The sequence below is a fragment of the Nanorana parkeri genome, unplaced genomic scaffold (assembly GCF_000935625.1).
Source record: "Nanorana parkeri isolate BGI_ZX_2015 unplaced genomic scaffold, ASM93562v1 scaffold30, whole genome shotgun sequence".
NCBI lineage: Eukaryota > Metazoa > Chordata > Amphibia > Anura > Dicroglossidae > Nanorana > Nanorana parkeri.
Genome location: NW_017306298.1, coordinates 2,631,085 through 2,647,555, shown reverse-complemented (window position 1 = coordinate 2,647,555; position 16,471 = coordinate 2,631,085).

The following is a 16,471-nucleotide window of genomic DNA, read 5'->3' as shown; positions in this document are numbered from 1 at the left end:
TGTTTGTTCAATTGCACTGAGCACTTCACTCGTTGTAGAGGAAGGGGAAGGTTCTTCAGAAGTCCACAATTGACTTGTTAAAAGGCTTTCATCTGGTGACAATGTTGAACCTGTATATGTCAAACACATATGTATGTTTTAGATTGTAGTAGCCTAGAGAAGCATAAACATAATTATGAAAAAGGAATCATTATTGGTTCTTTATTTGTTTGTTGTTGGAACAGGCTAAACAGGGTTGGAAATATGGATATGCAATATACTGTACATACCAATGTATGATTTACTCACAAGAAAACATTAGGGGGCATTTATCAACACTGAAGCAGACAGAATATGGTGCAGTTACTCATAGTAACCAATCAGCTTCTCTCTTCAGTTTGTTCAGTTAAGTTTTGAAAATGAAAGATAGAAGCTGATAGCCACCAAGGGGCAACTGCACCAAAATCTGTCTGCTACAGGTTCGATAATTTCCCCTCAATGTATTTTGAATACAAATTCATACAGACAGGGAACCAAAAAGAGTTCATCCAATACATGAAGGCCACCACGAAGGCTTTATATATACAAGAAAGCCAAACTATAGTGTCACTCCTGTTCACTGAAAGTTGAAATAATAACATCAGCTCTAATAACATACAATTGGTGCTTGAGTACAGCAGAAGAATTTATATCAAGGTTTGCAAATTATCTTGAAAATTATTCTTGCTGCACATCATTCCTTAGTTTTGTTCTTCAACCCCACCAATGCATGCCTAATGCATTAGCCCCTTCTATACTTTTACAGTCCCTGTGTAGGCATTATATTCACTTTGGACAGTATATCCACTTTTGGTCAACATATACAGTGTATATATATATTATTTTTTACATTTATTTATTTTTAGAAATGTTGGTATTTCAGCATGGTACTTCAGCTATATGTATATTCATTTTATTTACAGTATTTATTTTAGAAATGGTTGTCTTCAGCAAAAGAAAAATGCAAGTCTGGCCCATGATCTGGCCAATTCAAGACCAGCTTGTTAGCAGCTGGTCACTGCCATTGCTGACTATTTTGCATAAATGACACAACGCCAGAAGCTCAGTCCACAGGATAACAAGGGTGGCTTGGCATGTCCAGATAGAGAACAGGAAAGAGTGCCACAACATTGTACATTCAGTTTATGATCGAAAGGACTAAATAGCCTGAAAGTGACCAGAAGTAGCTCAATATGTGACAACATACAGTTCACATTGTATTACAAAAGTAAGAACTAAATAATAAATGATATTAAGAGTTAGAAAAGCTTTGAACACTGAAAGGTGTTTATGTTGACCGCAGCCACAAGTTAGGTAAGAGCATTTTGCAATATTTTCCCTCTAAACCCACCAACATCCACCAATAATTAAAATATCAGCTTTGGACAGAATGAGCCCACAATCATAGGTAAGTCACAGATAAAATATTATAAATATAGATATTATATATCCTGTCCAGAGGAGCATGTCTGTAAAGGTTTTCATCAATATAGGTCATATTATAGCTAGTAGTAGTTAGTCATTTTCAACTGGACTTGTTCCAGGACGCATCTGCAATTACTTTGCACGATATTCTAATTATTCAAGTTTCACCTGTATATATTTAGTACATCTCTGCAGTACATTTTCCTTATTTTTGTTTATCCTACAACAACTCTGCAAGGACAGAAAAATAACTGGTGATCTGCCAGAAATCCAATGTGCTCCTACCTTCCTGTTTGAGCTGACCACATAGTGCCTCTGCTGCCCTGAAATCTTAAGAAACATTGTCAGTCCTTTCCAAGAATTTTACAAACCTGGTGATGATGTCACAGGGAGTAATACAAGCTGTTTCTCATACAACAGGGTAAAATACAAAATGCATGCTGGGGGGTGCTTTAGAAGAGAAGAGGGAGGTGTAGGGGGTTTGGGTAATGCATATACAAACCCTTTATGTTGAGTTGTTGAGTTGTGTGTGAGGGGGAACTTTCGTTGCTTTCTTTTGTTTTTTTTCTTTTGCTTTTTTTGCCAATCTTTATTTTAATTAACATGTCCTTAGTGGACAAACATCTATTATTGGTTACTTCCATTCCATTGCGTTGTGATTGCACCAGTTTTTGTCACATTACATTACGTTACGCTGAAAAAATGTAGAACATGCTCTACTTTTTTTTTCAGTACACTGCAACACAATGGAACCTGTTTATTTTAAAAAAGGACTTGTGAGCATTTTTTTAAAGTAGAAAAGGACCATAAAACACAATTGCTTCAGATTTCAATTTTATGTACAGTACAAAATTATTTGCATACCACATTAGCTGCCATCAAAGCAATAAAACATCCGGACACAAACCATATGTAGCTGGGAAATTCTTTCATTTATTTAAGATCAAACAAAGTCCTCAGGTCCTCAGGTCTGCCCCTCTATATTAGTTGCATACCACATTAGCTGCCATCAAACCAATAAAACATCCGGACACACGACATATGTAACTGGAAACTTTTCATTTATTTAAGATCACACAAAGTCCCGCCTCAGGTCTACCCCTCTAATGTGTTTCACCCAATCCCGTGCTTAATTGTAGAGTTAGGGCTAGACCTGGGTAGGCTGCACATATACAAGCAAGATCAGGTGCACTTAATCATGTTAAGCCCAGGGTTGGGTGATACACATTTGGGGGCGGACCAGAGGCGGGACTTTGTGTAGCTGTGTGATCTTTAATAAATAAGTTTCCAGTGACATATGGAGCGCAGTCCAATGTTTTATCGTTTTGACGGCACCTAACGTGGGACTATGGACAAGCTCCAGCCAGTCATTACATGGATTCCCCCTGCTTTTGTGCTGTGGAGGAGCGGTGCAGTTTTTTAAATGTTTTGAATTACATACCACAGTTTGCTTTTTAGTATGTTCCTGATGCTCATTTTATCTGAGGAAGCCACTTGGGAAAGAAATGTCTTAAACAATTATAGAACAAGTCCTGTTGATTGTGACTAACTACTTCTAGCGGTTCTGAGGAGGGTTGGATCCTTCCATTGCTGACTTCCCCTTCTGAAAATACAATTTTCCTGGCTTCCCTGATAGAAGCTCAGCAATGGCAGACTCCATATTTCTGTCAATACAGGTTTCCTTTAAACCCATTTGGAGCCTGGTTAGTAATTTTGATGGCGCTTTGAGTCATAGACAAGAAACTACAATTGCACAAAACATGTAACAAGTTCTGCCATGCCGGGCCTTATGTGCCAGTTGTCATGGTAAGGCTAAACTAATATCTGTGTAAAATGTTTATAATTTGAATGCAAGCTTGTCCTTTCAAAGGATATTTAGAGGTATTCCTTTCAACAACCCACAATGAAAATGTTTAGGTAGGAAGTAAGAAGGTATTCAAGCATTCTACAGTGAGTCTGACAAAGTGTGCATCATAACAATGTATTATCCTCACTGGAGATCACAGCCATAGTTTAACAGAATAGAACAATGATCTGAGCTAGGATCCAAAAGCTTCTTGATTAGGTTGGACTTGATGGAACCGTGTCTTTTTCAACCTCAAATACTATGTAACTATGTAACTATGATTACTCCAGATTGCTTATACGAGCTGTGGACACATATAGCCATTTCATATCATGTAATTCCGTCCAGCAGAAAATCTACACCGTTATTGGGTTTTTTTTTAAACCTACAAAGCTGGGAGGTGATTTATAACCTTCACACAAGTTCTTCTGAAATTTTTCTAAAAAAAAAAAAGAAAGAAACTCTAGCTTAGAAGAAAAATGAGTAGCCCAGTAATAGTTACATTGTTACATAGTATTTGAGGTTGAATAAAGACACAGGTCCATCAAGTTCAACCTTTGTGTGTGTGTGTGTGATTGTATATGTGTATGTGAGTACGAGTCCCTGTGTGACCTTGTTTATAAGAATATCTGTACCCCTGTATGTTGCGGTCTCTGAGGAAGGCATCTAAATGATTTTTGAATGATTCAATACTCTCAGCTGATAACACTGCTTGTGGCAGCGAGTTCCAGACCCTAATCGCTCTAACTGAAAAAAAGCCCCTATGCCCCTTGTGGTTAAATCTTTTCTCCACCAGTTTTAGGTGGTGGCCTCTAGTCTTTGTTATGGAGTTTACTGTAAAAAGTTTGTTGCTGATGTTGCCATCACCACTAATCATTTTGTACATCAAAATCATGCCGCCTCTTAATCTCCTCACTTCTAGCGTGTACAAGTTTAACTTTAGTAACCTTGTCTCATAGCTTAGGTCCTCTAGCCCCTTAATTAGTGTAGTTGCCCTTCTCTGGACTCTCTCCAGCTCAAGGACATCTTTTCTGTGGATTGGTGACCAAAATAGTAAACATTAAAAAGTAGCTTTTTCTGCAATACTCACCATTAACCTGGAGCTGCACTAACCCCCCTTCCCCCTCGGTAATCTTTTTCCACCACTCAGTGTCCTCGGTGTTCTGGGCTGAATGACAACCATTGTCCTACAACCCACTTCCTCTGAGCCTAGACTGTCATGGACACATCATGGACTGTCATGAACACAGTATCATCACATAGTTTGGCTCAGAGTATTACTGCACTGCTTGGGGCTCATACATCATTACATTAACCCCAAGCAGTGAGGCAGTGTGAAGTACTACTAATGCTGCCAGAGGAAAAGAGGAAAGACCTGTGACATCATTGGACCGGTCAGAAAACCCTTGGAAGGGTTAACAGCTTGACTTCTTCTTTAAATTCCAATTCCAGATTGGACAAATAACCTACAAACAAATCCCTGGGCTGATATTAAAAAAGCAGCTTGTATACTACCCTGCTATCCAGCACTATTCCTTGCAGACTTACCAGGTCAGCAATGCAGTGTCCTTCCTTTTCCATGCTGAATGCCACCCATCCTCATTCAACCCATGTCCTGGGAGCCAAGGGTGCCAAGACCACCATGGACTCACAGGAGGAATGATGGAGAGAGTGGCACCAAGACATTATGTAGTGTCGGTTTCTGTAGCATTTACTTTACCACCACTTCTGGAGGAAAAAAGGGCAAAGGGGACCCATGACATCATCAAACCTGGCTGACGAAACCCAGAAAAAGTAAATATATCTTTCTGTTTTGTTTTTTTTAAGGGTGCCAGGAGTGGTTGAGAGGCTGGAAGGGGAAGAGTACTCAAGCCTAGAGTTGGGTTTAAATATTGCCATATATCTAAAATGATATTGAATTATTATTTGTTTATTCTGGGTGCAGTTCCTCTCTAAACACAATTTTAACGAATGAAGTATGGAGGCTGCCATTGCTGATCTCTCATACTCTCAAAAATTATAGTTTCCTGACTGTCATGCTAACCCTTAGGCTTTGAAACTGCCCCAAAAAGTATTCAGATAACGACTGACATGTTTCCGAAATTACCAGTCTAAGCCTACCCCCGGCAATTAGGCAACAACTTCCGTGGGCACAGTTTCATAATAGAGACTGCTGTTCTCACTTTCTAAGACTCTCCCACTTGATTCCCAGATTATTTATCTAGTGCTCGATGGCACATACTGTACTACTACTGGACTGATTGCTTTGGATAACTTTTACGTATTTTTCTTCTAATCTTCATTCATCTTTTCCATTGTGGCATTAATTCTTTCTGGGCTAAAGTTTATCTGGGTCAGAGATTACAGCTGCTTTCCACTTGTCTGGTGGTTTGAACTGCAGTCTGCATTTTACACTTGCAATTAAAGATTAATGTAAAGCATGTTATGGCACGGTGGTGTCAGGCCTGTAAATAAAGATTAACGCCAGCCTGTCTCTGTGCTTTAGTGTGTGGCAGAAGACCTTGAAGTTCCTTCTGAGACTAATTTAGACAATTACCAAAATGGACCCAAGATCGTGGAAATGTTCTGAAAGCACTTAATTGTTTTTTCTGATAATTACTAATTATAAAAACCAACCCTGCGAAACAAATAACGCGCTGCCTTCTCAGGGATGAGGGAAAACTAATCCTGAATCATGAGTTGCCTTTCAGGAAAAGCTGTTAATAAGCATTCACAAATACATAAACATAATGTTTGTAAAGGTTCTCTTGTAAAATGGTATCCTACACTTTGTACAAGTGCAGAACCTTTTCTCAGAGTTGTTTAAACTGTACAATGACTAACATGCTACCAATGTCAATCTGTTGCCTTGAGGAAGGTACCCTGCACAGTCCCGAAAAGTTGGCTTTATGACTTATGTTTAAACTATACAAAGACTAACATGTTACCAATGTCACTCTATTGCCTTGAGAAAGGGACCCTGCTCAGCCCCGAAATGTTGGCTTTATGACTTATGTTTAAAATGAACAAAGACTAACATGTTACCAATGCCACTCTATTGTCTTGAGGAAGGGGCCCTGTGCAGTCCCAAAATGTTGGCTTTATGACTATGGGTCTATCCACTAAGCTGCCGCAGGCAGCCGAGTGAATGACCGACCTGAAGTGAAGTGAGCCGAACACCGTTCGGCTATTCACTTCAGGCTGGTACGGCTGATTTCAGCTGTACATCGGCTGAAATCAGCCGTACATCGGCTTGCTTCACATGGCTTCGGGTCGGCCGAACATGCTGAGCATGAAAAAGACTTTTTAAAAAAGACTTAAAAAAGGTTAAAAAAAGTAAATAGAAAACAATTGTGCGGAGCTACTCTGTCGGCCGGCCAATGGCCGGCCGCTCGGCCAGCTCCGGCTTTCAGCACGATGCATATGCGTTCGGCTCAACTGGGCCGCTCGGCCATGTTCGGGAGCTGTACGGCCAGATCCTTCGGCAGCTTCGTGAATAGACCCCTATGTGATGAATTTGCAATAAACAGGATTACGTTTGCATCCTTAATTTGTGTGTACTGGTGACTTACCAAAGGATTTACACTGCTCCATCTGTTGTTATCACTATGAGCACCACCTTATCCAAACAAGTCATAGCACTGTATGGAGTGCAGGTGGCTCCTTCATCACTTCATGTTACCAATGATGGCAGCAGTCAATGTTTAAAGCACCTCTGAATGAAGAACCTTATTCATCCATCTGTTTCTATATAAGGCTTTGTCCCTCCCGATTAGAGCTCACCATTTCCTGTACCATATTTTACTATGAAAAACCTGACAGAACTCTTACCCACGCTATTAAAAATAAAACAGTTTTGGCTGGCGGTGGGTGTTAAGTATTATGCCAAAATACCAAGCTATGAACATTTTGACTACCTGTTGTCCCATTCCATTCCAAGTTCCTACTTGAACTTGCCTCCTAAGAATGTGTCACTCAGCAAAGAAGATGGTTACCTCATCAACAAGTACATGACATGACAGTACCTCTTTAGCATGCTTTGTAGAAAACAGATTTTCACTACCATAATTATGGAATGTCTAAGTTTCACAGTAAATAATTGTTGCCTGAATAGGTATTGTGACGCCATCTGCTGCAAACGATTGTGCCAGAAAATGACAGATGAAGTGTCTGCCAATTTATCCCAGACAAAGGCAAAGCTTATTTATCAAAGTCTGTCTGCAGCACTGCGTGTGGAATTGTTGCAGAGAATGGCAATATATTTAGAAAACAATCTGTACCACAACAGACACCTGGACAATTCGTGAACGTATGAGAACTGCTCCCAATTGCATTTCTTTGTTTTGCGTTGAGTGTGGCAAAGTTTGATCCCCTCCATTAACTTTTTGAAATCTCTGGGACCCCAGAAAGGAGACCATCCCCACCCCTAAGCACTAGGCTACTTTACAACATGCACAGGGACCATGGGGTTGAATAGATATAAGCCAATTCAAGAAAAATGTGGCTTAAGATGGGATAAGCAGCATGCAGGTTGCAACTAATTGGAGCCATAAAGGAGATCCATTTATCAAAGTTTATAGAGAGGTTGTAGTATCTTGAATCCAATCAAAACCTTATCCCATCCTAAGCCCTGATGAAGGGAAAGTGTTGTTGGGCCTGAAACACATTGGCTTTTTTTTTTTTTTTGCTTAATAGATTTGTAAACAATTAAAGGCACATTTGGACTCTTTCACATTTAGGTTTGGCCCCCTTTATTCTTCACATTGAGTCACTTCTGGTTACCTAACAAGGGAGGCCTGTCTTGTTTGGGAGCCACCTCCCTAGTGCTAGTGAGCTTGCATGAAAACTTTGCTGCATCTGGATAATTTTAGAGAGAAAATAAATCCCAGCGCCTCTGAAATGTGTTCCATTACCAAAGCTAAATTACACTTAGGGCCAGTGCACACCTAGGCGACACCTCGTGCAGAATTGCTGCACGGTCAGGAGTCACCAATGTGTGAACCGATCACGCTGTGGGTGCCATTATTTTCTAATGGCACCCCAGTCACGCCAGGCAGATCGCGCGGTTTCCTGACCGCGATTCCGCTCGTGCTTCCGAAGACGATCACGGCTAAAACAGCCGCGCGTCGTGTATGGCAAAAAGAAACTTTTTTCTGTGATTGCCGTGCAGATGTCACCAATGGGGCTGTGCGGCAATCGCTGCCTGCATTGTGCAGGACCGCGCGATCCTGGGACACGCGATCCTGGATTGTGGAGGTCTGCACAGGCTCTTAAAGAAGGGCAAAAATTGCAACAAACCACATCACATGATAATAGGTTACCATACGATGTGGTGTGATACAACATGCGATGGCTAGGTGCATTGAGGTGCCAATAATATATAATGGCACCATATTGCACCTAACATTGCAACATGCGTTGCGGGAGCGCATGCAGCATTGCGTATGCTCTTGCATCGTAAAGATGTGAATGAAGCCTTACTGAAAATCCTGCCAGTAACAACACTTGTTCAGTTGGCCAGATCCTTCGTTGGACACTGGTCTGCATATCTGCTAGACCTGACCTAACAGCTAACTAAAGGTGCACAGGCAGGCTGACAACGCTGCTGCTAATTGCGTGCAACTTAGCGCTAAATCTACATATGGAAGTTGTAATAAGCAAATTTGGGGCAGCTCCCCAATAAAAATATAATAAAGTCCAACTCCAGCACAAACTTTTTTCAATCAATGCAAACTAGTTTTATTAATGTATCCTAAAAAAATAAATTTAATATCCCAGGCCATACAATCAAAGTTACCCATCATTCTTCAGATGTCAACCACCTTCCTATCACCGGAGAACATTTCCAAATAAATTTAGGACACTGTCCAGCGCGGAGACTTCAGATGCTAAGGCTAATTAACCCTTTGTGATCTTTCCTTCAAGAACTTCCCAACCACTTGCGCAGCCCGGTTTATTATTAAGATATGCAAATGATCTTCTTGATGTCCCGTCTTATCCAGAGGCTCCCTTGATTTCCCTTCCCGATTGCTTTGCAGATAATTAAAAACATTTTGCAAGTTAGCTGCCAGTGAACTGTGTCTCATTTGTATCAGAACATTACAGATCACAGGGAGGAAAAGAAAATGAAGATCAAAATCAGGAGCACTGCTGGCAGTGTAGCAAAAGCCGGAGTCATTTTATTCCGATGACGGAGGAAATGATCTGATGTATGTTTATTAAAAGGATAAGAAAAACAAGGAACATGTAATTCAAGCAATCTGCTATGATAAAGAGCAGAGGAAGAACTATCACCAATGTAGCAGGCTGATGGGGATGTTTTTCAATACCCTCTAAATGATCCCCGTACCCACCGATTTTAATCCTGAAATAAAGCTGAACTCCAAGAAAATATGGCAATACATATATGGAAGCTATTATACCTCACAAAGAGTTTGCAATTCAATCCATTCAGTCTTGAGAATGTCACACAACCAGGAGGATGACAACACTTTCTCTGTTGCAGTTAGAAATACAGTAGTGTTATGTCCCTGGCCCCTGTCATGCTGATTGGATAGTGAAGGAGCAGCATGAGCTGATAAGATACTCCCTTTGCTCATTGCTTCTTCATTTATACAGTATTTGCATGCTACACACCTGATTGGCTCCTAGTGCTGCCCTCCTCCTACCTCCTATCCTGCCGCTATACAGGTGATTGCAAGATGCTGAAATAAAGTCAAGTTCAGGTACTTAAATTAGTTGCATTTTAAGCATACAATTAAAGATGTATTATTGAATATAGAGCTTCATTCATTTGTGTCTTTTATATCTACCCTGAGCTCAGCTTTAGGAATGCAGCGTACAAGGTAAACCTGTCCTTAGAGAAACCTGAAGGCTGCCATTACTTACCTTTCCTTACATGAAACTGCTATTTGCTGAGTTTCCATGCTCACCTCCAGACTTGAATACTTTGATTCACTGATTTAGAACAAATATACAGATAAGACTTTTCTCTGACTTTCGTGGTCGTACTTTTTTCAGGTAAGGAAACCAGAAAGTATTGTTCAGTGGCTGAAATAAATAATTAGGCAACTAGCATATTCAACATGAGGATGGCAATGGAAACACATTTATCAAGGTGTTGCTTTAAAGTGAATGTAAAGTTGTCTTTTCTTTCTTTGATTATTAATGGTCTCTAGACATGTGCACCGGCAAAAAATGTGTTTTGTTACGTTTTCATTCGGATTTTGCGTTATTTCGTTTTTCTGGGTTCGGGTCCGAAAGTCAATTCGTTTCGGATTTGGAAAAATTTTGTTAGCGGTAGTCTGTACGTAATTTCATTTGTTCACAGAATATCGTTGCAGCAAAGTGACATTAGAGAAAAAAAAAACTTTTTTTTTTTTTTTTATCTTTTTTTTTTTTTTTAGTCTGCAGAAGATAAAAAAAAAAAAACATGGGGTCCCCAAAAATGGGGGGGCGGGGGAATGTGGGGTTATGCTTTATTTCATTTTCTATTTTTTTAAGTGGTGCTTTAATAACACCTAGTACTGCAACATGATCATTACTACTAGGGATGTTCAGATACCAGTTCAGATACCAGTGCAGATACTTGGCATTTTCATGAGAACTACCAGGGTTGCAGCGGTTGCAGCGGTTGCAATGGGTTGCAGCTGGGACCTGGGTCTGGCGCTCCACCACTGTCCTGAAATCATTAGTCTGTATTGTTTTAGAAAAACTGTCACATGACAATAAACAAAAATGTATCAGTACTTGTATCTGTGAGGACTTGGACAAGGATCAGTACTTGTATCTGTGAGGACTTGGACAAGGATCAGTACTTGTATCTGTGAGGACTTGGACAAGGATCAGTACTTGTATCTGTGAGGACTTGGACAAGGATCAGTACTTGTATCTGTGAGGACTTGGACAAGGATCAGTACTTGTATCTGTGAGGACTTGGACAAGGATCAGTACTTGTATCTGTGAGGACTTGGACAAGGATCAGTACTTGTATCTGTGAGGACTTGGACAAGGATCAGTACTTGTATCTGTGAGGACTTGGAAAAGGATCAGTACTTGTACTTGAAAAAATGGCATCTGTGCATCTCTAATATATATTTATAAAAAAAATATCATACATTAAAACAGAGATGTACAAATCCCAAGAGCTGCGTGTGCTCCTTACAAATGACAGCTGCCTCATAATCAGCATTAATATGTATACATATATATATATATGTATACATACATATATATATGTATATATATATATGGGAGGTCAAACTTTTCCAACCTACTAAAAAGAGGGTTCATTGTCAAAGTGCAATGCAGGAACATGTACGATTATATGTTCCAATGTTAGGTGTGCTGCGGTACAATTATTTCTTAATGGCACCCCAACGCACTGAGCCATCACATGTGTATTGCATCACACTACATCTCATGTTAACCTATTAGCATTCTTTGTGGTGCAATGTGATTTTTTTAAAAAGGTACATGCACTGAGAGTGATTTAGCTGCGGCAGGCAGCCTATTAAAATGAAAGGGCTGCCCTGCTTCAATGAAACAAAGAGTACCTGTGATGTTGCATCATAGATGTGTGAACAGGGGCTAAATCAAATTCTCTCTTAGGAACAGAACAATGCATTACCCATCCCAGCCTATTTACTATCGACTTTGATTTTTTAAACAGACCTAAAATGCAACTGGATTAAACCTTCAGCCAGAATAATTCAGGGTCTGTGAATGACTAATGAGAAAGTATCACTAAACAATCAGCTTCCTGTACAACTATCTTGTATTCCATCAGGTTCTGCTGCCATGGCAACTGCCTGTAGATTCTGGAGACATCACACATATTTTTGGTACTACCATAAGTTGTTTTCCTGCTGGGGGGAGGTTAATTCAGGTCATTTCTCACTCAGGCACACAGGAGATAATTGGGCATGTAAAATATTGTTGGTGCACCTAATAGTTCAAATGACAGCTACCGCCTAATGAAAGATCAACTGGTGTACCAATAGTAAAAAAAAACCTACCAAGTGCGACTTTTTTCACAAAAAGTCTCACCATCTGCGCCAAATAAATAATGTTTCAGAAAAAGAGTGTAGCAATATTTAGAGGTGTGTAGGAGTGCACCAAAAGGATGAGGGTGTAAGACAGTTACACATTCTACTGTGCGACCAATCTATATACTCTGCAACATAATAGGTTATTTGACATGCGATGCGCCAACATAAGATGTCACCTGCAATGGTTCGCATTACTCAACAATCACCATCGTTTATCTGGCCCAATGTGTGCCTGTGACCGTTAATATTATAAACTATATAATTATAGGGATCTTGGTGGTGACTCCCAACATGTATAAGTAAAGCTACCTACATGCATTAATGATTCTGCTGCTGGATCATGCACAACCCCCCTTCCACATGACCTATCTAACTAAAGATGAAGGTACAGTCCTGCTCTATCTCTTCTCTAAATGATATAGTCATGTCCATTTTGTATGTGTCCAACACGTAGGGATGCCAGGTTACTTCGTTTCCAATTATTAATGCTAAAACATTTATAGAAAGCCCAAACTTTTTTTTCAATTTGGATGTAGTAGGGAAGGGTTAAAACTACTGACATTTTGAGTATTTTTGCCCTAAGTGTCTCTTCAGGGAGATTTCACTTAACTTCCTTTCCTGTAGACTCAACAGGAAGTGAGAGGATATCTTTCCAATATGACAGAGTTCCCCTCTTAGACAGTTGTCAAGGCAACAGGTGCCTATATGGGAAGACTTTCTATCTGTTCCTGATCTGTTGGCAATTGAAAATGTTGGATTCCCATCTTAGATAGTTGTCACTGGAACATTTGTCCCCACTGGAAAATTTCTCCTCACCTGTTGCTCTTGTGACAACTCTAAAATGTAGGATTTCCCATTGTTTTCTGTTTTGGTGACAATGGTCACTTATACCTATGCACGTGCATTACAGTTCACATTGTAATGTTAATTTTGTGCGTTGGTCTACATGGGTTGCTGCAACTTCCTAAATATCCTCAAGGAACATCCAGATATGAAAGCCAAAGCTATTTTTCCGTTCTTAGTTTTAGATTTAAGAAAGGATTAGAAGCTCCCTATTATTTTTGTTTGTCCTGCCTTTGTCCCACTGTGAGATTTCCCTTTACTTCCTGTCCCGGACACACAACATAAAATGAGAGGAAATGTCCAAAGTAAATGTTCACTTGAGTCCTGGCATTTTAAAGCAGTGCAGGGACAGCTGCTAATTACCCTAGTGCTCTTTTAAAATGGCATGCAGACTCAGCTGCTCCTCTGGGGTCCCGCTGGCACTAGTGCTGGAACTCTTTCCTTGACAGTGCTAAGCCCAGGAGCAGACACAATCCGCTCCTGGGCCTTCGATCTTCCTACTCAGCGCTCCATTAGAGCAGCTGTAGCAGATCACTGCAAACACAATTCTTCTGCATTACTTTTACACTGGAAGTGGTGTGAAATCACAGCATTTTCTCCTCCTCCCTATTGCTGGCTAATTTCAAGCAATTGTTACCTAGATGGCAGGATGTGCCAAACCTCATAAGCTCACCCCTTGCACTGCTCAGGCTCATTTGAACCCCACGCATATACAGTGTGCTTTCTCTTCCTCTGTCATACAAGACTGAGCTCAGCCGCGGCTGCCTCAGACGGAGCAAGCTGTGCATATGCGGGTTTGGTTCCTGCAGTGCTGAGGCTTGCTTCCAATGTCCTAAATGTCCTAGATGGTGCTGGAAGGGAGGAGTGTCACCTACCTAGGTTTTCTTGTGAGAGACCATGTACGGCCTACAGATATGACATTGAAAAGAAAGAACTAGGGTATACAAGCATTCTGTATAACACTTTCATTCCCTTCCTCATTGATTCCCATGTGTTTCACCAAAATGTCCTAATTTTTGCCAAAATTTCAGAGAGATAAAAACTCTTAATTTCGCTCATCCCTAGTACTTTATAAAGTGTTCACTGTATTGAGCAAGAGCTGTAGCATGTGCTAAATTCACTGCAGCCCTTGTTCTGAGTCATATAGAACCCTGACATGTTGGCCAATGTGCAAAATTAAAATAGGAGCCCCAAGATGGTAGGAACACTTTAACCTGACACAAGGTGTATTAAATCTGAATGACTAAGTCTGTGATTTACATATCATTATTAACTGTCTCTTCATTCCATTCATGCAAAAAAAATACCGGCTGGGATAAAAAAAAAAAAAAAAGAATGAGGTTATATTCATATTTTTTGTTATAATCTTGGCAAAGCTAAATCCTTATTAGCTTTTGTGCATTTTAATGCTTTAGATTTATAAGAAAGCAATGGCTTAATTCTGTACTAATGTTTTATCTAGTTCCCAGGGGCCTGGTGCACTCAGAGCAGAAATGGCTCACTTAAAGCAGAACTCCGTCCAAAAGTAACATGGAAGACGAGACGCAATAGAAGTCCTGGAGGCAAGCCTGGGAGGAGGTGATCAGGAGACTAGAGAGCAGCAGGTCTTGGGACGATCTCAAATGTGCTTTGGAAATCTGAATATGACTGGTGATATATAATACAAAGCACAGGCGTCAGGAAACAGACACACATGTGAGGATCTCTGTGAAATATTGCTGCAGAAGATTATAGAGCATTCAAATCAAGATAAACAGAATAAGAGTTTTGACCCAGTTGCATCAGAACTTTCCACATTACACCTATAATTGATCCATTCACTGTCAGGTTTTATTCCAATGTACAATCTTGGGTTTTACAGGAGGTAAGCATTTAAAGATTTGCTATTGATTAAAATCCATGGCTGAAACACAAACTCGTAGGCCCCTTTCACATGAGCTGATCAGGAAGGGATCCGTGCACAGATCCCCTCCTGTGACATCCATGTCCGTACAGTTTTTTTCTTAATCTTGCGATGGAAAAAAGAAACTGAAACTGCTGGACCCTGTGTCTGTCTATGGGGAATCTGATGTAAACGTAGGACATGTGTCCATTTACATCAGATTACCCCTGATCCGGCACGACTAGGTCCAGCAAAACGGATCTCTGATCTGTTTGTTCTTTCCGGACCTGGCCATTTCCACAAGGCTGCCTATAGACTTACATTGGACATCTGAACAGGTGTGCCTGAAAAACTGACTGGCAGACCCGATTGGACTGTCTGTGTGAAAGGGGCCCTACTCAGTTTTCAATACTTTGCAATGCATACCTGAACTGCTTATATATTCAGTACAAATGTATTCCTACTTGGAAAAAACACAAACATTGATAGTTTCAGAAAAGAAGAGCACAAACTTGGAAGAAGACAAGAGGCCAAAGCTAATTTTTATAGATACATTCTTCCTCTTATAATGATAGGGCTGGAGAGGGCTAAAAACAGCTAACCACTTCACTGCAAAGACCACATCTATGCACAGCTATACGTCTCTGAGCACACAGTGGAAGAGAGTTCTTGTGTATATACAAAAAATATGTATCTGCTGACAAAGAAAGGCAATCCTTACTGGCGTTGAATAAACATTTAAATATTGCATCTCAAAGTGATTCTGACTCCCTGGCCCACATATACTAATCTTCCCCGTGTTCCTCCACTGCTCCCTTTCCTCATATCCTACATCTATATTATCAGTAAGGAACTGTTTTATAAATCATCCACCCAGCCATGCGCTGGGCGAATGCTATCTGAATGACTAGAGCCGAAGAGCATAGGAAATTCCTATGCTTCTCGGCTCTATCTAGTGGTGGGCAGGTTTTTTATAACCAGTCCAATTACTAGCTTGAGAAGAGAAAGGAAGAAGGGAGAGAGAGACAGAGGGATAACTGGAGAGGGAGAGAAGGTTTGAGGGTATGAGACTAGAGAGGAAGGACAGGGCAGAAGAGGAAGACAGAGGGAAGAGAGAGATGAAGGGAGAAGAAGAGAGGGTGAGAAGGCTAGAGAGAAGGTTTGAGAGAAAGAGATTGAGAGGAAGGAGGAGAAAGAAGGAAGAGAGAGATGGAGGGAGAACGAAAGAGGAGGAGAAGATTAGAGAGAAGGCTTGAGAGAAAGAGACTAGATAGGAAGGAGAAGAAAGAAGGGGAAGAAAGAAGGAAGAGAGAGATGGAGGGAGAACGAGAGAGGAGGAGAAGATTAGAGAGAAGGTTTGAGAGAAAGAGATTAGTAAGGAAGGAGGAGAAAGAAGCATAAGAAAGA